Below are 17,259 nucleotides of genomic sequence, written 5' to 3' on the forward strand. Positions count from 1 at the left end.
AGCACATTCATGATTTTTGGTACATAGGTTAAGGAAAATATGCTGATTCAAAATATGTTCGTGTTCACAAATTCTGATGCTGCGCACAAAAGTTATAGCGGTTTTAAATCTTATATTTCAAATATAAATTAAATTAATTCCTATTTGTTGTAATTCGCGAATTTCTTCACAAATTGTTAAACACATTTGTTTTCTTTAGATACTAGTCAAATCACATTGAAATACGGTTTAATAGTCGCAAAAAACAAATAAAGCTTGAAAATATCTGAAAACAAAATAAATTAATTTTTGAATTGCCACAACATGTATTTTTTTCAATTTTTTATTTTTTGGTATGGTTAAGATAATACGAATTAGTCTAAATCTTCTACAACACGTGACGATTTCTTCTACAAATTCTTTTAAACGATTGTTAAATACAGGTAGATTCCTCTGTTAAGAGTTTTGACTTTAAACATGACCAAATATATTGCAGTTACAGTATATGAAAATGTTCAACATTAAAAAGCATGCAGTTCGCGTATTCGTTGAAATCAGTTGATGCGCATGCGGTTTTCGTATAAACCGAATAAATCTCTTCCAATAATTATGCATTTTTCGAGGTTTCATTAAACGGCCAAAGTGTGCCGCTCGATGCACTTTACTATGCGAAACCCCCAAAAAATGACTAAAAATGGCGCACCGTGCATACGATTTTTATGCGCATCCGATTTCAGTAATCTCCTATGAAAATACACAAAAGGACACATATTTTAAAAGGATCGGTGAAGAACCGCGGATGTGCCTCGACAATCGATTTTGGATAAAATACGCATATTATTCGCTTATCGATATATTTGACCCATTTTCACACAGACTCGCGAATATGATAACACAACCATGAATGTATTTAAAATCAATTCGAAGAAAAACGCGATTATATACGCGAATTTGTCAAAATAAATTTTTGCAGTTTTTCCCACATTCAAGGTACCTATATCCGCCGTTTTAATGGGCGGAATCCGGCACGTAAAAAAACTAAAATCACGCGGGGTTCCACGGAATTTAAATGGACTTTCTTCATTTTGGACTCAAAAATATGTTTTTTATAAAAATTTACGCACCAAATTTTCGTCTTTGGAACCCAATTGCACAGAAGCTACGGTTAGCACATTCATGAGATATACACTAAACGAAGCAAAATCACACATGCTTCCTTTTTAAGATATGTATAGAATTACTTTTGGAGTCGATTTGCGCATGTTCGTCCGTCCGCATGTCCGTCTGTCCATGTATTCTTGTAAACAAAGTATAGGTCGCTTTTATGATCCGATGAAGGACGAACACTATTGAAATTGGGAAAAAATCGTTTCAGATTTAGATATAGCTCCGATATATATTTTCATCCGATTTACTGAAATGGTGCAGCAAAGTCCCTATATTTCTTTAGATATGCGCGAAATTCGGTAAAGCCTATTGAATTGAGTCTAGAATGATATGTGTTAAGTTTCGTGAAAATCGGTTCAGATTTAAATATAGCTCCCATATAAATTTTCGTCCGATTTTATGTTAATGGAGCAACAAAGCCCCTATATTTCATTCGATTTGCACGAAATTTGGCACAGCGTATTGAATTCAGTGTAAAATAATGTGTGTTAAATTTCGTAAAAATCGGTTCAAATGAAGATATAGCTCACATACATATTTTCGCCCGATTTAATGTAAATGGTGCACCAAAGTCCCTATATATCTTTCGATTTGCACAAAATTTGGCATAGCGTAATGAATTGAGTCTACAATGATGTGTGCTAAGTTTCATAAAAATCGGTTCAGATTTAGATATAGCTCTCATATATATTTTCGTCCGATTTAATGTAAATTGTGCACTAAAGTTTGGCCCATTGGCACACAATTTTGCAATTTTTTTGAATTATGTCTAGAATGATGTGTGCTAAGTTTTGTGAAAATCAGTTCAGATTTATATAAAGCTCCTATATATATTTTCGTCCGATTTTATGTAAAAGATCTATAGGTCCTCGGTTTATAAAAGTTAGCATAGGTTGTAGGAATTGATGTTTATTTAATTTCGTTCAATTCCATGTTCCTTCGAAAATGAGGTGTCTGTTAGGATACATATCTAGAATATACCGAAAGTGGTGAAGGGTCTCATATAGTCGGACCACTGGTTTTATTTATTTATTTTTTTATACCCTCCATCATAGTATGGAGGGTATATTAATTTTGTTTTTCCGTTTGTAACACATCGAAATAATCATTTCCGACTCTATAAAGTATATATATTCTTGATCAGCGTAAAAATCTATGACGATATAGCCATGTCTGTCTGTCTGTCTGTTGTAATCACTCTAGCGTCTTAACGAATTGAGATATATCGCCGAAATTTTGCATAGGGTCGTCTTTTATCTGCAGGCAGGTCAAGTTCAAAGATGGGCTTTACGGCCCACGTTTAGGCATAGCTCCCATATAAGGGTACCCCCAATTTTCGGTATTTTGAGGTTCTTGAGCGCGTTTTTCAACTGAATTCGCTGAAATTTGGTATATTGAGTTCTTATTGGGTATTAAATCTCTTCACTGAAAATTATAAATATGGGTCCATATTTTCGGATAGCCCCCATATAAGGGTACCCCAAATTTTGCGGTAGTTTGGGGGGTTTTATTGCATTTTTCCACCGAATTCACTGAAATTCGGTACATTGAGTTCTTATTGAGTAGAAAATCTCTATACTAAAAATTATAAATATATGTCAATTTTTTCGGGTAGCCCCTATATAAGGGTACCCCCCCAATTTTCGGTATTTTAGGGTTCTTGAACGCGGTTTTCAACCGAATTCGCTGAAATTTGGTACATTGGGTTCTTATTGGGTACCAAATTTGCCCACTAAAAATTATAAATATAGGTCAACTTTTTCTGGTAGCCCCCATATAAGGGTACCTCCCAATTTCCAGTTTTTTGGGGGTTTTGACCGGTCATTAATTAGGCATAGCCCTCATATAATGATATCCCCAAATATTCACTATTTCATACACTATGTAATCAATATTGGTCCCCCTTTAGGCAAAGCCTCATATAACTTTGTAATCTAAATTTCAGTAGTTTAAGGATTTTATACTCTACCACGCGTTATATTTTTTGATCTTACAGATTTTAGGAAAAGTCCCATAAAAAATTGCTGAAGTTTGAAGTATTTGGTGTACATAATGGTTTACATAAATCGGTTTGTAGAATTATCGGTATATACCCACTTTTTGGTATGTTCCCTATATTTTCATTGCATGTATCTGTCAGTATAACTATGGTGGAGGGTATCTAATGTTCGGTCCGGCCTAACTTAACGCTTTTTCACTTGTTTTTTTTTTTTTTTTTTTTTTTGACCTTACATAGTTGTGTAATACTATTCTCCTGCGGATTTTACTAATATTTAAATGTTCATTATGCCAAGCCGAACCTGTCACTTTTAACACCCTGTTCACACCATAACAAACAAGAGATGCAATTAAATATGTATATAAGTTTGATACAATATATTATAAGAATAAATAATTTGATTGGAATTTCTCAAAAGATATTGTTCGCTGTTTCAATAGCACCAAAACGAACACATTCTCTTTCAAACCCATCTTGTTCTTCCCCCCGAAAAAATCTAGGTCATTTCATTCTTTAGATTTTCTGTATTATTTTTCCAAAGCCATTGGCTTGATTAATTTTCATAAATTTTCATATGGAAATTTCCTCATTTTAAATAACAACAAAATAAAACTTTCTTTGTTATGCAAATTATGCTTAACAAAAAGGCCTATTAACTATAACACTCATGTTGTGTTGTTGTTGCACTTTTTTCCAAAACACTAAACAAAATTTTCTATGGAAAAACTGATGGATCAATTAAAACAACAAAAGAGGTGTAGGAAAATTTCACTTGTTTTGTGTTTTTCTTTGTTGTTGTAGATGTTGTTGTGGCTGTTGTTGATGGGTTTGTTACTATTATTGGTAACTTGCAGGCTGGCTAGTTGGCTGCATGACTAACTGAATGGCTGGCTGGCTGACAGACTATTTATGTTGGCCGTCATAACGGTGATAATTTAAACGGCCATAACCATTGGCCGTTGTTAAATAAAAACTTAGGGGAAATTATTTTAAAAAATTAAAAAAAGAAAAGAAAAACAAATCATTTATCAGTTACACTTACAGTGTAGTTGTTGTTGGCGATTTTCAATATTTTCTTATGTCTTCACACACACATACGTACACATGGACACTGGTTATTTTTCAACATAAATATAATTTTTTAATTCATTAATTCATTTTTTCCTTCTTTGATTGTTGGATGGCTGGCTAACTGAATGAATGTGTGCTCGGTTTGACTGGATGGCTGGGCGTCAGACAGGGTGGCTATCCGTTGTTGTTTTTTTATTTTTGCTTTTCAGCCGTTTAACCAAAACTGTAAACTTCACTGTAATCGTAGATAATAATTGGACCGATAAAATGCATTTAAACCGATCATAATTGCCTTTATTGTTAAGGCCAGGCCGGTAAACAAGAAGCAGCCACACCAAAGATTTACAATTATTAAAATTTTTTATTCACTTTTTTATTCTTCTTCTTCAACATTTTTTAGTAACTTATTCTTCTTCTTGTTATTATTGCTCACTTAATTTCAATCAAAAGCAAATAATTTCCAAATCATTAACATAACAATTCCGAAAACTATCGGTTTTCACATATTTCTTTATTTAATTTTTTCTTAATCCACACTTCAATTTATTCTTTAAAAACCAAAACCCGGACTTTCAAAATTTATGAAGATTTTCAAACAATTACCATTGTTTACATTCTTAACGATCAAACATATAAATTGCACACGACTTGTTTTAACACTCTCCAGACCCGACCGCAAGCAAACTCTACTCGACTTGTGTGTGTGGTGATAAATCGTTCAAATCCGTCGCCGCTGTCGTTACGTTAAAGGCCACCCGATTGCTTTACGTTTGTCGTCCGTATGTCGCACTCTGCTTTGTTTTTTTGGTAACAATGCTCAGATCGTGTTTTCCATTTCGTAGAAATTAAAGTTTTCTAACTCTCCCGATCACTAGCGGTTTGCCCGTTTTTCTTTCTTTTTGCTTCGTAGCCGCGTTTGTTGTACGTAAAGCTTAACAAAGAAGCGCTCAACATCGGGCGCCAACTAACCGTTGTGTGGTGTGTTTACTTTAAGTCTCAACTGAAGACTGATTTCTATCATCCGTTCGTTTGAGACGATGAGAGCTGAAAATGGTAACAAAAACTTTATATGGTTGCGACGACCGACGATGGCTGCTGTGATTATTGTTGCATTGACTGCTGGTGAAGGCCTGTTACCTGTTGGGAGAATACGAACCGAATACTCGAAGTAGAACAAAGAAGAAATGTAAATAGGAGAAGTTTAAGGTTTGGATGAGGAGATGGGGGAAATTTGACCAACTTTACTTAAATATTTAGTCGAAAGCATTTAAAATCCCACAGAATCGTTTTATGAAAACTATTCCAATATGTGGACGTATTTTGAACAGTTTTAGGCAGATTTTCGATTAATATGATGGAACATATATGGAATTTAAAACCAGTGAGCGGAGCAGTATAGTCGGACGGGGCCGACCATATGATACCCTACACAACTACTACGAAAAGCCTGGGCAATATTTAGTGACATTTTTACCGATTACAGATCAACAATTCCTCTTTCTAAGTCTTGCATATTTTCCAAAATGTTTTTTCTTGAAGTGAATTTTTGCGCCATACAATAAACAATTGCTCACTTTAGGTTTTGGTTGATTTGACACTCGGAAAATTGACCGATCATCATCTAAACAACCACTCTAAGTATTTGGTCAGATCCCCTTCACCTTGTAAAATATGTGATGTTCTGTATATAATAATTGCCTCTAGAGCGACTAGAAAATCTGGCAAAATTAAAGTTTTCGGTTCATTGTACGCCCTGAATGAAATCTCAACTTCACCGAAATTTATAAGCATCGTCCTTGACCATAATCGGAACTTCATGTACAATTCCAAAGCGATCAGCGCGAGATTTCCGTCCTCTAATGGAGTAATAGTAATAATATGCACATAGTCACCTTTAATTAATTACGTATAACTCCCGCCATATAATTGGTATCAATTTGAAGGTCAACAACTCATCTTGGACATACTATCAACATCTCGAGTATATGTCCTTCAGGAGCAAGTATATACGCCCCAGAATAAAAAATTTGTAATTTTTCACACAAAAGTCAGGGTCCATTTGACCTGATAAATATTGACCGATCTTTATCAAAACTGGCATGCTTATTCTTAGGCCCGATCTCCTTCTCCATGTAAAATTTCACGATGTTCGGACCATAACTGCGGCCTCTGGAGCGACCAGAAAAACCGACAAAAATTTAGTATTTGGTCCATTTCATCACCTAAATATTAACCGATCTTCAACAATAGGGGTCTTCATTGGCCAGAACCCATCCTACATGCAAAATTTCGTAAAGATTGGTCCATAACTGTGGCCTGTATCGTGTTTACAAATTATAATGGACAGACGGACGGACGGACGGACGGACGGACACACATGTCTAGATCGACTCAACTAGTCGAGATATGACGATCGGTATACTTAAAGGTGGGTCTAGGACCAATATTTCGCGGCGTTACAAACTTTTGGGGCTGCACAAAGCTATAATACCCTGACAACATAGTTGTGTAGGGTATAAAAATTACCCAAAATTACCAGAATATTGGATACTCTGGGGGTTTTGGGGACATTTTTATACCCTCCACTATAAACAATTTGGGATTCTTATATGGGTCCATCTTCTCATGTAGGCTACCTCCTAATTTTCGAAAGTAAGACGATTTTGCCGAATTAGCCATATGTTGTAATCATTCTACCGCCAGAGGATATCAAAAACTAGAACGTTAGGTTCGAAAATGCAATATAGCAGCCCGTATTTAGACCTTGCCCCATATAATCTTACCTATGGTGGAGGGTACCCAAAGGCCCGGCTGAATTTAACGCTTTTTATACCCTTCACCACACTGTGGTACAGGGTATTATGTCTTTGTGCATATGTTTGTAACAGGCAAAAGGAAACGAAATAGACACATGATTCCTTTTGAGAATATACATAGAGTCGATTTATGGATGTCCGTCCGTCTGTTGATGTTAAATTGTAAACACAGTACAGGTCGCATTTATAATCCGATTTGAATCAAATTTGGTACATCTCATTTATTTGTTCCAAGGACGAAAACTGGTGAAAATCGGTTCAGATTTATATATAGCTCCCATATGTATTTTCGTCCGATTTAAGGTGAATGGCGCACCAAAGTCCCTTTATGTCTTTCGATTCACACGAAATATGGTGTAGCGCCTAGAATTAAGTCTAGAATGATTTGTGTTAAGTTCCATGAAAATCGGTTCAGATTTAGATATAGCTCCCATATATATTTTCGTCCGATTTTATATAAATGGTGTACCAAAGCCCCTATATACCTTTCGATTTGCACGAAATTTGGCGTAGCGTACTAAATTACGTCTAGAGTGATATGCGTTAGATTTCATGGCAATCGGTTCAGATTTAGATTAAGCCCACATGTATATTTTCGTCCGATTTAATGTAAATGGTGCACCAAAGTCCCTATATACCTTTCGATTTGCACGAAATTTGGTTTGGCGTACTGAATTGAGTCTAGAATGATGTGTGGTTAAGATTTCGATATAGCTCCCACATATACATACATATAATCGTCCTATTTTACATAAATGGTGCACCAAAATCCTAATGTTTGTCCGATTAACACAAAATTTTGCACATCGTATAAAATTGAGATTTGAATGACGTTATTGCGTTTTGTTGAAATTGGTACAAATGCAGGGTGTCTGATTCAAATTAAATTTTTAACAGTGCGGAGTACCGAATAGTGTGTATCAATATTCCTATAAATAATTTTCCATAAATTTGTCTCATGGTACGCAGACGACTTTAAATCTGTCCATATTTTTAATTATTTTATTTAGCGATTCCTCAACACCTCTGCAAATTTTTGTAACCATAGACAAAATGGGACCATCAGGGCGACTCTTGGTTTTCCAAAGCAATACAAAACCAACAAAAATTAATAATTAACAGTCTCACAGACATGTTTATACTATAGTTTTTTCTTAAAAATAATCAGATCGCATAATTGATGCTGGGTCTGAAAAGGTTAAAATTTATTTTATAAAAAAAAACTTCCCATACCGGGAATCGAACCCGGGCCTTCTGGGTGAAAGCCAGATATCCTAGCCACTAGACCATATGGGATGGATTCGTAAATAAAAATGAAGGCAATTGACATTCATAATGCACTAAATTAATTTAAATACCCCGAATTAAACTACCCTGAGTCCCTAGCTGCTAGACCATACAATGTGAAATTTATACATTAACAAAATACTTGAGGAAATGCAAATTATCCAATTAAATATAAACCCAAGTTTGTAGTTATGATGTATTTGATCACTTCCAAAAACTGTTCTCACATTGTGCATTCGATTCTCTGACTCACAAAGATGTTGGTATAGCATAATTATAGATTAGAATATAGATATATCGGGATATATATGTTGCTGTGCCGTGAAACAGCTTCCGAACCATTCAAGCTGGAAATATTTCAACATATAACACGGAATCTGGAATCTCTTAATTTTCTTAAATTTTCAATTAAAAAACAGCTTCCCATACCGGGAATCGAACCCGGGCCTTCTGGGTGAAAGCCAGATATCCTAGCCACTAGACCATATGGGATGGATTCTTAAACATAAATTAAGAAATAACAATTTCATATAATATATATAATTATCAAATACAAAAAATGTATAAAGAAGCGATTAATTTTGTAAATAATTTACCGATATATAAAGCTCGTTTCACTACTTAGAGTTGAAGGGGTGGCCAAATGATTTTTTTATCCGTGAATATATAGAAAATCAAGGTCTACTAATCAGATATATTCGATTTAATTTTGTCACAGATATTTGTTATTGAATGAAAATGCCACTGGAAGGGATTTGGAAATAAATATTCCATCACCAAAACCCACACAACAAAGTCCGATCGCTCACGTTTATTGTTTTCTTATAATTAATTTATATAAGACATCCATACGAATGGAAATAAAATGTTTGCGCATTCACTAATATTGAGACCGTATGGAATGACTTCTGAAGTAAAATAGTTACGAGTACATCATGAGATGACTAGAAGGTCATAAAAACGATTAAATACGTAAGGCGGAAATTCAGAATACAAGGGAGATTTGCGCCTTAAGGCAGATATCCTAGCCACTAGACCATATGGGATGGATTCTTAAATTGAAATTAAGAAAATCGTCATTTATACGATTAACCAGTAAGGAAAGTAGTAAAGTCGGACTGGGCCGACTATATGATACCATTCTCCACTTTGGGTATATTCTACATTTGTATCCGAAAAGACGTCACCTTTTTGATGAAATTTTGACATAAAATTGAACGAACTTAAATATGTAATTTTTATGTCTTTCTGGAACCTATGCTAAATTTAATTTCATTTGGATAAGTTTAGAGCCGTCTGCGCACAGTGAGACAGATTTCTGTAAATCGATTTAAAACAAACTTGACACACGTTATTCAGTATGCTGCACTATTTAACATTTAATCACAATCAGACACTCATTAATATATGGAAGCTACGATATATCTATATCTGTGCAAACCGAATGATTTTCATGGACTTTGGCCCACCATTTGTATAAAATCGGTCGAAACTATATATGGAAACTATATCTAAATCTGAACCGATTTTCACGAACCTTAGCACACATCATTCTAGACTTAATTCAATACGCTATGCCAAAGTTCGGGCAAATTGAATGATTTTTAGGGACTTTGGTGCACCATATACCTAAAATCGGCCGAAAATATATATCGGAGCTATATCTAAATCTGAACCGATTTTCACGAAACTTAGCACACATCATACTAGAACTAATTCAGTAGGCTATATCAAATTTCGTGCAAATCGAAAGATATATAGGGACTTTGGTACACCATTAACCTAAAATCGGTCAAACTATATATGGAAGCTATATCTAAATCTGAACCGATTTTCACGAAACTTGGCACACATCATTTTAGACCTAATTCAGTAGGCTATACCAAATTTCGTAAAAATCGAAAGATATATAGGTACTTTGGTACACCATTTACCTTAAATCGGACGAAAATATATATGGGAGCTATATCTAAATCTGAACCGATTTTTCCCAATTTCAATAGGGTTCGTCCTTGGGCCAAATAAGTGAGCTGTGCCAAATTTCATCCTAATCGGATCATAAATGCGACCTGTACTTTGTTTACAATTTAACATCAACAGACAGACGGACGGACATGCATAAATCGACTCAGAAAGTGATTCTATGCATATTCTCAAAAGGGACCATGGGTCTATCTCGATTCCGTATGCCTGTTACAAACATATGCACAAAGACATAATACCCTGTACCACAGTGTGGTGAAGGGTATAAAAATATAATGGCCGGAATAGGTTATAGCTTGTCAAAAGAAGAGGACCTACTCCGTGTAGGACATCGGGATTGATATTATTTTTTATTAACCAAAGTAGTAGTGTTATTAAAGGAAGTGGCGGCAAAATTTGACAATAGGACCACGTTTTGACATTGCCTCCATATAACACACTTTTCTATTCTAGGCATTTTCAATATAACAGCCAAACTTTTCAAACGAAGTTTGTAAAAACCGCAATTTCGGTTTCTCGCAAAACAATATCAATTTAGATCTATAGTTCGGTTAATCCCCCATATACCCATTCCTTCGATTTCAAAAGTTTTGAATGTTCTGATTTGATTTTCTAAAAGCTTGCAAGAATGTGGAATTAATGGTTAAGGATGTATGGATATCCTCCTTCCATATATGCAGACCCTCCTTCCAGAGTTGCAGACCCTCCGGAAAGAGTTCGGTATGTTCGAACGTTTACGTTTATACTTCAAAGCCCAATTTATGGATGGATTTCTGTGGTGAATATGCGATTTCCAGGCGGTATAATTCGAAAATAACAAAAATTCCCATAAAATCTATTTTTTAACTTCACAATTTTAAATTAAAACTTCTTCACAATGAATACCCATCATTAAACAAAATAATACTCTGAACCGGTTCTTCACAACAAAACAACAACACCACTTCAGGTTTATTAATGTTTGCTGGCGTTTGTTTGGCTTGCTGCGGGACCAAGACATTGAAGCCATGTTTACAAGTGAGTTTATGGCCAAGCCGGCATTGTACAATATTTCTTAGCTGCTGTGTGTTTGTGTCTGCCTTTTAGCCATAGATTTGTTTTGATTTTAAGGAGTGATAGTCTAGCAACTAGTATTCGATTGTCCGTCCATCGATTAAAAGTTAGTTGTCAGGCTACTTCGTACATGTATGTATGTATGAAAAACTAAACTGGATAAATAGAACACCTAAATAGGATATTGGCCCAAATTTTTCATAGACATTTTAAAATGGAAATTTTTTGGGGAATTTTGGAAAGAATTCTGTTGAAAAATCTTAAAAAAAAACTTTCAATTTCATTTGATTAGCATGCAAAAACACGAAATTATTTTGACATAAATGTATGTACATACACACATATGTACCATACCATGTTTGTTTTTTTTTGTCTGCATTTTTTATTGAAAACCCAACAATTTTCTTTATTTTTATTTATGGTGCGAACATGGCCTTATGACTTTGGTAATGATATTGCTTTAGCCCCGAGGCAGCCGTAATTTTTTTTCCAGTTTTTGACATAATATAATCAATGATTGCTGGGGGGTTTTTGTTTTTTTTTTCGAGGAGCTCCGTTCTTCGCTATTATGCCATGCGTATTTGTATCGTCTAGAATCTATGGCATGTTGTGATCTCTTCCATCATTATGGCACATCGTATAATGATGTCAAAGAAATTATCTACACACATTTATAGAAGAGATTCGCAAAGAATATATGGAATATTTATTGTTATGGGCATTTCCACACATAATATTATAATTGTATGAAAAATAGAAGATGATGAATGTGAATGAAAAAATAACGCGATATCGACATGATTTCGTAATTAATGAATTTAGAACGGAATAAATAAATGGTATTATTTAATTTGGTTTTTGATTTATATTTATTTTATAATTTCGACAAAAATTTGTGATTCCTCAGAGCTACAGAAAGAAATATATTCGATGCTGTGTACACCACTTCAATAACTATATATCCCATATGGTCTAGTGGCTAGGATATCTGGCTTTCACCCAGAAGGCCCGGGTTCGATTCCCGGTATGGGAAACTTTTTTAATGGATATTTTAGAGCGTGGATTAAAAATTATACTTTTTTTTCAAGGATGAAAAAGTATAGAAATTATAAGTGAGTCGTAAATACCTCAATATAAGAAAACATGAACCTAAACCACTTTCAAGTGTGGATTTTTCAAGGAACAGTAAAGAATATTTGTTCAAGGACTACCACAAGCTTTAAAAAACCGTTCAAGGGACATCACAGTTATAGGCCGGGCTTATTTCAAGAATATTTGTTTTTTATAGGAATATCGGAGCTATAGATGTGGGTTATTTAAACAACTTTGTTTTTAAAGGGATTATCAGAATCAAAGATTCATTAATGAATATTTTTTTAAAAGTCTTGTCAATGCAAGAGGCGTGGATTATTTAAGGATATTTTTTCGAAAGGCGTGGATTATTTAAGGATATTTTTTCGAAAGGCGTGGATTATTTAAGGATATTTTTTGGAAAGGCGTGGATTATTTAAGGATATTTTTTCAAAAGGCGTGGATTATTTAAGGATATTTTTTCGAAAGCGTGGATTATTTAAGGATATTTTTTCGAAAGCGTGGATTATTTAAGGATTTTTTTTCGAAAGCGTGGATTATTTAAGGATTTTTTTTCGAAAGCGTGGATTATTTAAGAATTTTTTTTCGAAAGCGTGGATTATTTAAGGATATCTTTTCGAAAGCGTGGATTATTTAAGGATATTTTTGCGAAAGCGTGGATTATTTAAGGATATTTTTTCGAAAGAATTGTTTATGGATTTTTTTTTTTTTTGAAAGGGGGAAAATAAATCCATTAATTTTATATGAACTAAAGGACTTTATTTAACATGCTTCGGAATGTCCGATATGGGACCGTTTTGTTGTATGATTTGTTGCTATTTTTATGGTAACTTCATAATGCTCTCTATTTGCAAAAGAAAACTCTAGTAATCGATTTTCACAATTTTATCATTAAAGACATTTTGCAATACAAGAAAAATATGATAATCGCCTGGTGCCAAGTCTGTATGGCGGATGCATTAAATGTACCAAATTTTCTCTTTGTCCGCTTCCATTTTTAACACCCTGTAACTCACAACTGAATGCACCAAAAAAACGCAAAATAATTTTTTACTGCGAAATGTCACCCTTCCAACGAGCATAAATCTAAAATTGATCAATTGATCGATACTTTACGAGAAATCTATCCGTACTATTCCCCAACTTAAGGGGACCCCCCATTCTCGGGGTAAAATTTTGTTTGATTTAATTCGAATCTACACTAAATCAAGAATGTCCCTACAAAATTTCAAGTGAAAATCTCAAGAACTCTTGAAGATATAGCCGATTTATTGTGTCAGCATCAAGTGACGGCTAAAGAGCTTCTCAAACTTTAAACGCGTTTTTCTCTTTTGCGAATGGCGGTCACGATAACTCAAAAACTAATAACCCAATCGATTCCAATTATTTACATGTTTCTCTGTGAGTGTATAGCTATCGTATGAACTATAAAGTCAATCGGTGAAGATCTTCCTTATTTTTTAACTTGGTTTTTGGTCAAAAATCGGTGATTTTCCAAAAATATTTTTTCAAAGGTCCGCCATTTTGTTAATTTTAGAGCGAAATCAATAATCCTAGTTCATACGAGGAATTTTCGGATTCCGATGTTCCAGTGAGGATTTATCATGCCCGCCATCAAAAAAAGGACTTTTTTTCCCTTAAGGGATTTTTTGCGAAAGGCGTTGATTCTTTACAGAGTATTTTTTCAACAACTAACAGAGCTAAAGGCGTGGATTATTTAAAGAATATTTTTCCAAAAGCCCTATAAGCGAAGATTGCTATGGACTCATTTTTATGGCTAAGACAGAAATGTGTCTCATCGAAATATCGGTTCTAGACCTCAAGATTTTTCACAGAATATTTTTTGAAACAAGCCATATATATACCCCTTGCCTTGTGACTAAGGCAAAAATGTGCCTTATAGAAATATTGGTTTTAGACCCCAAGGCCCCTATAAGCGAATATTTAAACCCTACACAACTATGTTGTCAGGGTATTATAGCTTTGTGCAGCCCCAAATGTTTGTAACGCCGCGAAATATTGGTCCTAGACCCACCTTTTAGTATACCGATAGTCATATCTCGACTAGCTGAGTCGATCTAGCCATGTGTGTCCGTCCGTCCGTCTGTCCATTATAATTTGTAAACACGATACAGGCCACAGTTATGGACCAATCTTCACAAAATTTTGCATGTAGGATAGGTTCTGGCCAATGAAGACCCCTATTGTTTTTGGAAAAGATCGGTTAATATTTAGGGGATGAAATGGACCAAAAACTTTATTTTTGTCGGTTTTTCTGGTCGCTCCAGAGGCCACAATTATGGCCCAAACACCTTGAATTTTTGCATGGAGAAGGGGATCGGGCCAGAGAATAAGCATGCATGTTTCGATAAAGATCTGTTATTATTTAGCGGGTCAAATGGACCCCGACTTTTGTGTGAAAAATTACAAAATTTGTATTCCATGGCGTATGTGTTTACTCCTGAAGGGCATAGACCCGAGAAGCTGATAGTATATCCAAGAGGAGTGGTTGACCTTTAAATTGATACCAATTATATTGTCGTATATACTCGGATGTGGGAGATACACTTAAATATTTACAGGTGCTTACGTATTGATATAGTATTCAGTAGCCCATTACCACATTAGATGGCTGAAATATAGCGCTGATCGCTTTTAAATTTTCCATGAGGATCCAGGTATGGTCAACTACTACGGCTATAATTTTCGCGAATGATCAGATACTAATTTTGGGATGAATTAGACCGAAAACTTAAATTGTTGGTGTTTTTTTAGTCGAATTGAAAGCCAAATATCACAACACAATCCACCGTGAAGAATCTGTAGCCAATATTAGTAATATTTGTTGACCTCTAGCCGGTCAAGAGGGTGGAAATATCGCGAAATATTGCCATGATCAGAATATAGAACCCCAGAATGTTAGATTTTCATGGATGTTGTGTAGGGTATCATATGGTCGGCCCCGTCCGACTATACTGCTCCGCTCACTGGTTTTTTAATACCCTTAGCCTTATGGCTCATGTCTGATGAAATATTGCTTTTAGACCCCATTTGTCTTTGGACCAAATCCGTTTCACACAATCTTTAAGAATACATTTGTCCCACCCCATTTAAAATATTTTGAAAATCTTATCCGGATTTTCGAAGCAAAGTGGCTACAATTTGAATCAACGGATTCAAATCGTAGAAGACATCCATATTTAGAAAGGTCCCGAAAGGTTCTAAATATTTTAAGGTTCTAGCCCATTAAATTAATGGATGGGACAGTTATTTGGAATTTTTAGTTATCTGAATCCAGTCCGATTTTCATATCCCTTATGGGTGCCCGGTTGAATTTTTCAAACAAAATGGAGTGGATTTTATGTTTCAGAAAAGTGAAACTGGACTGAAGAATTTTTTTTGCAAATGTCTATAAACAGCATCTGTTTAATTATAGTTGTTGTTTATATCCCATATGGTCTAGTGGCTAGGATATCTGGCTTTCACCCAGAAGGCCCGGGTTCGATTCCCGGTATGGGAAGGTATTTTTTACGATATATTATTCAACCTATAAGTGAGATTTTATAATGACATCAAAAATATCTGTGACTTTTATTTTCATAGTCTATGGCTTTTCTTTTCATTTAGCCCTAGAGTATCTTCCCTGTTTTTATATTTTCTCGTATTAAAATAAAAATCAACCTCCAACTATGTGAGACCTGGCGAATGTGGAGTGCCCTTCCCTTTGTGAAGACCTTTTCTTTGATCACTTCCTGTTATAACTGAATTCCTTTTCTTGTACTCGTAATGAATTTCCATAAATATTTCTGTGCATCCAAATCTCAATTTTTCAGATTATATCCCCGGAAATATATTATAGTGAATATTCTGCAAAGATATTTTCGGTGTACCACATTGGAGATCTATGTATATCCCATATGGTCTAGTGGCTAGGATATCTGGCTTTCACCCAGAAGGCCCGGGTTCGATTCCCGGTATGGGAAATTGTTTTTAGAAATATAATGTGTGAAATCATTAAATAAATGTATGAATTTGTGTTGCTGGGTGCGTCGGGTTGTATAGGTCATATAAAATCCATTGTCACCTTCATATACCAAATAACCTGAAATATTTGAGAATATGGTGCACTTATGGACCGGGCACATCCGATGCAAGTGTCTATATGCAAACGAGGTGTCCAATATGTTGCAGCAGACCCAAATATTCTCATCATTATTTCATAATGGCATATTTCTCCCCTTCGAATCCATGGGTATATATACCCAATTTATATATAAATGAGACACAACATTTGTTTTTTTTTCAAAATCTGCTTTATTTCTTCCCAACGATCCCAAAGTTTTAAAAACAATTTCCCATACCGGGAATCGAACCCGGGCCTTCTGGGTGAAAGCCAGATATCCTAGCCACTAGACCATATGGGATACACCAATGAGGTCGTAATTGCATAACCGATTGGATCAATATTTTTATCTGAAATATATATAAAATTATTTTTGTTCTTTCAATGCAAAGCACATAATATTCTCGAATTAGTTATTTTAAAAATTCAATAATTTAATTGTATGCCCTTCAGTCACAGCAAGATGATCAAATTGCACCGAACAGCATCTGAGGAAAATCCAATGGAAAATTAATTATATGTGCCAAGAAAAGGAAAATCCAATGGAAAATTAATTATATGTGCCAAGAAAATACAGTGGAAATCGTTTATAACGGCATCATTCTAAACGAAAAATCGATTATAACGATGGTATCTAAAGGCCCGCAAAAATTTTTGTTGTTTATTTAATATCGCTTATAGCGATCAGA

General features: G+C 34.7%; 6 non-coding genes across 6 annotated transcripts; 3 read left to right on the top strand and 3 right to left on the bottom strand.

Annotated features, from left to right (window-relative positions):
• Nucleotides 1-8,256: 8,256 nt before the first annotated feature.
• Nucleotides 8,257-8,328, bottom strand: Trnae-uuc (transfer RNA glutamic acid (anticodon UUC)). Its single transcript has one exon. It is a non-coding gene; the product is annotated as a tRNA-Glu (tRNA).
• A 411-nt stretch (nucleotides 8,329-8,739) lies between these two features.
• On the bottom strand, nucleotides 8,740-8,811 carry Trnae-uuc (transfer RNA glutamic acid (anticodon UUC)). The gene has a single exon. It is a non-coding gene; the product is annotated as a tRNA-Glu (tRNA).
• Nucleotides 8,812-12,316: 3,505 nt separating this feature from the next.
• On the top strand, nucleotides 12,317-12,388 carry Trnae-uuc (transfer RNA glutamic acid (anticodon UUC)). Its single transcript has one exon. It is a non-coding gene; the product is annotated as a tRNA-Glu (tRNA).
• Nucleotides 12,389-15,895: 3,507 nt separating this feature from the next.
• On the top strand, nucleotides 15,896-15,967 carry Trnae-uuc (transfer RNA glutamic acid (anticodon UUC)). Its single transcript has one exon. It is a non-coding gene; the product is annotated as a tRNA-Glu (tRNA).
• A 391-nt stretch (nucleotides 15,968-16,358) lies between these two features.
• Nucleotides 16,359-16,430, top strand: Trnae-uuc (transfer RNA glutamic acid (anticodon UUC)). The gene has a single exon. It is a non-coding gene; the product is annotated as a tRNA-Glu (tRNA).
• A 369-nt stretch (nucleotides 16,431-16,799) lies between these two features.
• Trnae-uuc (transfer RNA glutamic acid (anticodon UUC)) lies at nucleotides 16,800-16,871 on the bottom strand. The gene has a single exon. It is a non-coding gene; the product is annotated as a tRNA-Glu (tRNA).
• Nucleotides 16,872-17,259: the final 388 nt, after the last annotated feature.

The sequence above is a fragment of the Musca vetustissima genome, unplaced genomic scaffold, assembly GCF_032173495.1.
Source record: "Musca vetustissima isolate MV318-11 ecotype Yass unplaced genomic scaffold, APGP_CSIRO_Mvet_v1 utg184911, whole genome shotgun sequence".
NCBI classification, from domain to species: domain Eukaryota; kingdom Metazoa; phylum Arthropoda; class Insecta; order Diptera; family Muscidae; genus Musca; species Musca vetustissima.